The sequence below is a fragment of the Sinohyriopsis cumingii genome, chromosome 1 (genome assembly GCF_028554795.1).
Source record: "Sinohyriopsis cumingii isolate HCF-2022 chromosome 1, ASM2855479v2, whole genome shotgun sequence".
In the NCBI taxonomy this organism is placed as follows: Eukaryota; Metazoa; Mollusca; class Bivalvia; order Unionida; family Unionidae; genus Sinohyriopsis; species Sinohyriopsis cumingii.
This window is the reverse complement of record NC_142961.1, coordinates 10,718,429-10,727,800: the sequence shown is the minus strand read 5'-3', so window position 1 is coordinate 10,727,800 and position 9,372 is coordinate 10,718,429. Positions and strand designations below refer to the sequence as shown.

At 33.2% G+C, this 9,372-nt stretch overlaps 1 protein-coding gene across 1 annotated transcript in view; it reads left to right on the top strand.

Moving 5' to 3' along the window:
• LOC149806408 (uncharacterized) overlaps window positions 1-9,372 on the top strand; it is a 764,942-nt gene that overhangs the window by 511,436 nt on the left and 244,134 nt on the right. The window lies entirely within an intron of this gene.

Below are 9,372 nucleotides of genomic sequence, written 5' to 3'. Positions count from 1 at the left end.
ATCTTTTTTCTGCACGGTTGAGAAAGACCAACAGTTTTTTATACAGGTCATTCAGTTCTAAGATAGCGCGCAGAGAAAAAAATATGATATTTATAGAAATGCAAATAGACATAACAAAAGCTGTGTTGAAAAAAGAAATAATTAAATCTTAAGCGTCAAATAAGTGATAACTTCTCTTTAAAATTATTTTCTTATCCACTGACATGACTTATGGACTAATATTTGTTAGACTGAGAAGTTTATTGAGTAAGAAACCACCACCTAATGTTTAAAAACAACAAGACTTAAGTGTTTTTGGTATAAATGTTGTTGTCACAGTATTTGTCCAAAAAGAGTAGAAAATTCAAATTACCTTATATACTCACTGATAACATGAGCCCAAATGCAAATGGCAAAGACCCAGGTCTTGTAAGTTTGAAATTTGAGTCTGATCTGATTTCAGTGATAAAAATTCATTTTGTCTTCAAAGCGTCTTCTTTAATAAAAACATTTTACGGTAACTCAGGGTTTAGATAACCAATCCTGATGAAGATTTACAACTGATGTTTCCTCAAGGAGTGAGAAAAAGAGAATAAAACCTGCAAACAAGGACATGTACTTCAGGAAAATAAAATGTCTTTTATTGACATGTTTCTTTTTAAAAAAATAAAATTTCAGTATGCCAGTGCATCATAAAACAGGTTATCGATTGTTCGCTTTTAAGAGCATTTTCCTGAAGGAATCCACTAAAGGCAGGCTTCTCTTTATGTTAGATACAAATATGACCCAGCAAAGTTTCAGGCATCGTCGATGGTACAGTTGCTTTTGAACAGCATCCTTTATGCCCTATGACACTAGAGATGTACACCTGACTGAACCAAACTTGACAGTTTTCCTGGGTACAAGCAAGAGTCACAGACTTAAAAGTTATACTTATTCACCATGTGAAATGTACTTTAAAAATTGCTTTGAATACCCGATTTTCTTTCTTGATCACTTCTCTTGACCAGTCCTTAGGCATAACTTATTTTGAAGCACAAAGAGAATAGTACTGAACAGTTTTTGATGTATTTATGTATCAGGGTATCTAACTTTATATCTATGTATCTATTAATCTATATCTCTGTATCTATTAATCTATATGTATCTATTAATCTATATCTATGTATCTGTTAATTTATCAGTCCAACCAACTAATCAACCTTCCAGTTTCCTAAGCAGCCATGTAGATCATTATGCTAGCAATTCAAGTACTGCTCCAGTGGCCTAGTGGTTAGAGCGTCCGCCTCGAATGTGGGAGGTCGTGGGTTCGATCCCTGGCCAAGTCATACCAAAGACGTACAAAAATGGTACTAACAGCTGCCTCGCTTGGCGCTCAGCATTAAGAGGTTGGTGTTAGAACTGGTCAGCCTGGTGTCAGGATAATGTGACTGGGTGGCATATCATGCTACATGTCTGCGGCATGATGCCCCAGTGCTAGACATCACTATAAACTGCCACACTGCTGACATCATAGCGATATGACTGAAACATTGTTAAAGCTACATTAAAATCCAAATCACACACACTCACACACACACACACACACAGCAGTTCAAGTTTCTTGGGGGGCCAAATGGTCTAAAGTGCTGGCCTTTACCAGTCACTCCCATCTCACATCTGTCCACTTGGGTCCGAGTCTCTAGCTTGGCCAGTATGGGTATATGACAAAGCTTGACAGTAGCTTCCCATAGGTCAGCGGTTCTCAAGGGTTTTTTCCTGAGAACTTCCTCCACCAGTTATACTGGCAGCCACGTATAACCTTTTGTATGCTGAAAAATAGCTTTAAACCTACAATAACAAGAAGTTTCTGACCTTTTATGTTTATGATGTTGATTAAAATTGAATTCCTAAAATATTTCGTCTTTACTATTGATGTCACATGTTGATCTTTCTTTGAATTAGCTTTGGTACAACATAATAGATCATTCAGTGATAACAGGATGTTGCAATTTTCAGGAATTTGTAGCCTAAAATATTTTTACAGAGTAAAATGGTTGCTTTGGTGGTGGGGAATCTACTGAGATGTTGGCAAAATCTAGCTCTCTTGGAAACTTGTTTCTTTTAATATATAATCGTGATTTTGTATGAAAGTGACTATATGGCCATTTGAGTGATATTATATTTAATTTGCATTTTACTGAAGATCTGTCAAAGTGCCAGGACATTTGCATTTGAGAATCACACATTTTTGGACCTAAAACATAAGCAGTGGTAGGTACTACATACACTATGTTATAAACAGATGTATTGAATATTGTATACACTTGTATATATACTACATACACTATATTATAAACAGATGTATTGAATACTGTATATACTGGTATATATACTACATACACTATATTATAAACAGATGTATTGAATACTGTATATACTGATATATATACTACATACACTATGTTATAAACAGATGTATTGAATACTGTATATACTGGTATATATACTACATACACTATGTTATAAACATATATATTGAATACTGTATACACTTGTATATATACTACATACACTATATTATAAACAGATGTATTGAATACTGTATATACTGGTATATATACTAAATACACTATGTTATAAACATATGTATTGAATACTGTATACACTTGTATATATACTACATACACTATATTATAAACAGATGTATTGAATACTGTATATACTGGTATATATACTACATACACTATGTTATAAACATATATATTGAATACTGTATACACTTGTATATATACTACATACACTATATTATAAACAAATATATTGAATACTGTATATACTGATATATATACTACATACACTATGTTATAAACATATGTATTGAATACTGTATACTCTTGTATATATACTACATACACTATGTTATAAACAGATGTATTGAATACTGTTTACACTTGTATATATACTACATACACTTTGCTATAAACTGATGTAGTGAATACTGTATACACTGGTATATATACTACATACACTATGTTATAAACAGATATATTGAATACTGTATATACTGATATATATACTACATACACTATGTTATAAACATATATATTGAATACTGTATATACTGATATATATACTACATACACTATATTATAAACAGATGTATTGAATACTGTATATACTGGTATATATACTAAATACACTATGTTATAAACATATATATTGAATACTGTATACACTTGTATATATACTACATACACTATATTATAAACAGATATATTGAATACTGTATATACTGATATATATACTACATACACTATGTTATAAACATATGTATTGAATACTGTATACTCTTGTATATATACTACATACACTATGTTATAAACAGATGTATTGAATACTGTTTACACTTGTATATATACTACATACACTTTGCTATAAACTGATGTAGTGAATACTGTATACACTGGTATATATACTACATACACTATGTTATAAACATATGTATTGAATACTGTATACACTTGTATATATACTACATACACTATATTATAAACAGATGTATTGAATACTGTATATACTGGTATATATACTACATACACTATGTTATAAACATATATATTGAATACTGTATACTCTTGTATATATACTACATACACTATGTTATAAACAGATGTATTGAATACTGTTTACACTTGTATATATACTACATACACTTTGCTATAAACTGATGTAGTGAATACTGTATACACTTGTATATATATTATATACATCACATTGTAAATATGTAGACTAAGATCTACTATATGTTGTACAGGTAGATCAGGTATTCCTAATTAATGGGACTCAAGTGGACATGCCTGCTCATAATGTACAGCTGGTATCTATCTGTGCTATTTCAAAAGGGGTGTGCATAACGGTACATATGTTAATATTAACCCATTTGCATTCAATACTTTTTTCTTTTCTTTTGGCAGGTAGTTGATAGATTAGTGTCCTTTTAAACAATTTATGTGTCCTTTTAGGATGAAAAGGTGAACCGCATGTGCTGTAAACTTTATTAAGTTGTCATCTTTATTGCCTGTTTGAGACTGAATGTCAAACTGTCAGGTCTATTATTAGTTGAAAAGCCTATCTGATTTTTTATTTTCAATGGATGTATGTATGACAGAGCAAAAATCTAGTTCAAAACAACTTGGCAGCAATTCTTCACTGGTCAGGCAGAAATATCAGCTAGGATAATATCATAATGTTTACTTTAGATTTGATTGGAACATAATCCTGACACACTTCCACCCACTGGTGACACAATCCCAGTGTATTTGGAGTGGCCAATGACGCTTGCAGTGGACTGTTATTTGCAAAGCTACAGGTAAAACCAGTACAGAATACAATATTGTGGTTAGTCTGAGGCTAAAGCCAGGGTATTTACATGCTTATCAACATGTGAGCAAGTGCTTTAGTTTATCTAGGTTAATTAGTACTTATACTAATAACAACAACAACAACAACAATAATAGTAATAATAATAATAATAATAATAAATTATCATGAGTCAAAAGGTAAAACTTTAACTATACAATTACCATGAAAATATGATGTATTGAAATAAATGTACAATATGCATGGAATGCCCCCCCCCCACTACAATATGATGGTTAGATTTTTAAAAATTGCCATCCTTTTATGTAACAGTACTAATTAACTTTGATGTAACATATCCTGTTTGATTTTTAGTGGGTGGTACTTTGTGCAAAACTGGTTTTCGTTGATGTAATCACCAACTTGAATTGATTCATTTTAAATGAGGAAACATGCAAAGAGTGATTACATACGTAATTTATTGCAGAGAACTGCTACTTGCTTCATACATGTATAAAATAATTGAAGTTTAAAGAGCATGAATAGTTAAAGTTCATGCGTACTTGCCAGTTTATCTCATTAAATCCATAACAGTAAATCCATAATGCCATCAAAAATGTTCTCAGAGAAGCACACATTTTAATCATACCTGCAGAGATCATGATGTGCCTTTAATCTTTTCAATTTTAAAGTTAACTTATAATTGGTACCTTTTCATGATGTGTCTTATCTTTCCAATATAAAAGTTAACTTCTAATTGGTACCTTATAGCCATGTTTGTGCTGATGTGTCATTAAACTTCATAAACACAATATTGTGAAAACAATTAGCTCCCAGTTTTTGATAATTTGCCATGAAATTTGATAAATATTTAAGGTCATTAAGAAAAACACTTTGCTTCCACACCTGTTAGAGTTATTGCCCTTTATGCTTTGCAGCTAAATGCCATATTTGAACAGATCTTGTGAATGTAACTTGTCTCAGTTTTCAGTGGATTGTCATGAAATTTAATGCATGTTATGGCTATCATTTGAAGATGCGCATATAAATAAATAACTTTGTGCTTCCAAAATAGTTTCTGCACAAAATAACTCCATTCACCATCTACAATAACTACCAAAATGGATGGCTTGCACTTGTGATAAGGAAGACTCCACCATCTTCATCACCAACAATGGGGATGACTTTCACATTTGGTAAGGAAAAAACCTATCAGTTTTGGGGTCAAAAGATCAAAGGTCAAGGACTCATTGACTGGAAGTAAAAGTGTTTCTACACAATAACTCTACTTACCCCTCAACTACAGGTACACAGATATTGTACCCTTTTGACTTTGATAGGCCAGTCAGTACAAGTAAAGAACATGACAGTTTTAATCAGTATTATATGGTTTGTGTGTGTGCGATTATACCAGGTAATTGAGTGGGCTTGTTTGCCATGAAGAGGAACGCAAACAAGAAATACTAGCTTTATTGTTAATGGTTTAACTAGTTGCCAGTCTAGTTGTCAGATTACCAGTCTAGTCATCACATTTTGATAGAGCTAATATCTAAAGAACAAGCTAACAGTGAAGTGCCCAACTATATTGTTGTATTGTGAATTAAATTTCTTATTTTCATTAATGTAAAAAAAAAACCTGCAATCGTTAGACGTTTATTTTCTTTAACAATACAACACATATTGCTAGATGAACTAATCTATTTAATTTATTTTGGCAATACAACTTTGCAAATTCAAAAATAATTTGGGAGATATTGTTGAAGAGGTCATAAAAGATATCAGGAAATGTGAATGATCAGTTATGTACAAAACATTGGTATAATATGTTAGTCTGATAAGAACCAAAAATAACCCATAGGCTAATACAGTTATAGCCTCCGGCCCATATGTTTTGTAGCCCATCCTTTAAGACCTTCTGTTCCATATTAAAGTATCAGCTGAGCAGCATTCCTTCCAGTTAGCTTTAGCCCCACACACACACACACACACACACATGCTTTACTGTGGCCCTGAATCTAAACATTTTCACTGAAGGAATATCATCATTCTTTTATTATTATTATTATTATTATTATTATTATTATGTTGACTTGGCAGACCACTGATGATGATACAACCTGTCATTTGAAAACATACCATGAGATCATAGGACTTGAGTTTGAGATTGCTTTTTCATTTTCAGTCAGTCAAATCTGACATTATGAAAGTAATGTTCTTTGTCAAAAACTGACACAAAATTTCATGCTTGAAAATCTATCAAAGAAGTTTTATCATGTCCAGGCCAGAATTTTAATGCACAGATAAATTGTTACATTGTGTAATAATAAGTAATATATTGTTGTATAGATCATCCCATCTGAGTCAGAAAAGGAAATCAGAGAAAACAAATTATTGTTGTTCAGTTCCCTAAAATACCATTTGTGGTGTATGTTAAATGAGCCATCTAATGACAATCTTTGCATAGTGAAAGGGAAACAATCATTACTGACTTTCAGCCAAAGTGGCAAAGTTCTTGGCTAACAATTTGCAAACCTCACTGACACTAAGCCCTCATGATGCAATACTTGGGTGCAGAGCAGTATCAACCATCAGGTGTTTACATAAAGAAAAGGTGTTATTTAGTGTATTGCAACACAATTCGGATAACTTTGGAATATCATTTACTAGTGATAATGAAATTTACATCTTCCATAAGTGCTGTAACACATCACTTTCACTCACTAAGATCAGGTAACAACATGCCAAAACACTGAAATGATTGATTGTTTAATGTTAAGACACATGTCTTACAAATGATGAATATTCTTTCATTGGTTTATTTGTATTCAGACGTTTCCTTCTACTTTTATCCTGTCTAATTTCTGTTCAACTTTTTGTTAACATTTTTTATTTGTCATCCAGTGAGAGAAGATGACCTTTTTATTTCAATTTTTTTTTGTAGAGTCACCAGAATATAAATAGATTGCAAATAAACTGACTGTTTTCAGTTGCTGGTAAGATTAATGTCCTTTTCCAGCTGAGCAATGTACCTGTGTAATATTTAATATTTTTTGTGATCTTGTTGCTTTGACTTTGCCATATATTTTTAATTTTGCACTGACTGCTTGTAAAGAGAAAAACAGGTTTGTATATGGAGTACTTGGATACCTGCTTCTGTATTAAATTCCTCAGAGAACTTGAAAAAAGTGATCTTTTTACAAGGATGGCCTTTATAATAAGGTGTATTGTATGTTATTTGAAAGAGTCTGTACTTTAAATTTTTGATCAATTTAGCAGGATGGTTCTAAAACAATGATAGTTATTTAGGCCATATTATATGTCCATTTCAAAAGAAGGCAAAGTACAGTGGATTCACAGTCTACTCTTTTTCTTTTGAAGTATAGTAACTTCAAAATTAAAAGTTCTGGTATATGGCTATGTCAGTGCATAAATATAACAAAAAATATTATAGTGTTGTAAAAAGTATATAGCTGGAAAAATATACAATACTTTAGCCTGCAGCTAGTTGATAAGGAGAATGGTGAGTACAACAAAGTAATTCCTCCATGTGTTTGTCATAAACAGAACTCTTTCACTTTAATGTCTTTCATGTGGAGGATATAAAAGTATACCACCTTATAATGAGGTCACATTATATTGAGGTGTTTTATACATAATATAACATTAAATGGGATCTATAATTACATCCAGTGGAATCCATGACCATATCCAGTGCAATGCATGACTGTTTCCAATTGGATCCATTACTCAACCCACTGGTTTTCATGACCATACTCAATGGGATTTATGACCATATCGAATCTGATCCATAACTGTATCCAATGGGATCCATGAAAATACCCAATGGGACTCATAAATACATCCAGTTGGATGGGATCCATGACCATAACCCAATGGGAGCCATGACCATACCCAATGGGATTTATGACCATAACCCAATGGGATCTCTATTGACTTTATCAAATGGGGTCCATGACCATGTCCAGTAGAATCTATGACCATACCCAGTGGGATCCATACATAGCCAATGGGATCTATGACCATGTCCAATGGGATCCATGACCATAGCCAATGGGATCTATGACCATGTCCAATGGAATCCATGACATGCCCAACGGGATCCATGACCATAGCCAATAGGATATATGACCATGTCTAATGGGATCCATGACCTAGCCAATGGGATCTATGACCATGTCTAATGGGATCCATGACCTAGCCAATGGGATCTATGACCATGTCCAATGGGAACCATGACCATGCCCAACGGGATCTATGACCATACCCAATGAGATCAATGACCATACCTGTAATGTTGCCCTCTTAGTAAGAGGGGTGGTTAATTGGGTTTGGCTGGTGTTATCTAGAGGATGACCTCCCTCCATATTATAGCCCGGCAGGAGTGAAAGAAGAATGGAATTTCAAAAGAGAATTGAGTGAGAATACTGGGAAGAAATAAAGCAATATGAGCCTCCTTTAACAAGAAAATAACAAAACTAATCAGAACAAATTAATAACGGCAATTCCAATTCAAGTTAGATTATATCAATAGAATTTAACAGGTGTGTCTAATTGAGATTTGTTTCATCATCATCATAACGAGAGGTGAAAAGAGCGCAATATCCACGACTTATTTGCATCACCTTCCTGTCTGGACGGTATATCAAATTCTCCTAGTTCATCCTTCCTAAGCTCTATGCTTTGCCCCTTCATTGACTTCCTGGTCCTTTTATTCTGACCTCATCCTTCTTTCCCTCGGACTTCTGTCTTCAGACTGTCCTGTCTTTCTCTCAGAACAATTCACTTACATTATTCAGAGCATGTTGGCTCCACACACTCTTGAAAGTCTTTTCTGATGGATCAGGCATCCGAGCAAATATGTTTTTCCACTGGCTGTGAAAGCCAATAGCAGGAACTGTGTGGAGAACGCAAGGCTTCTGGTCAGTGGGAACTAATGGCAATTCAATGCATCAAGGCACATATACAGTCGTACACTAGATTCAAACAGGCCTGGATGAACTACATAAATTCTGACTTATGTCTACAATGGAG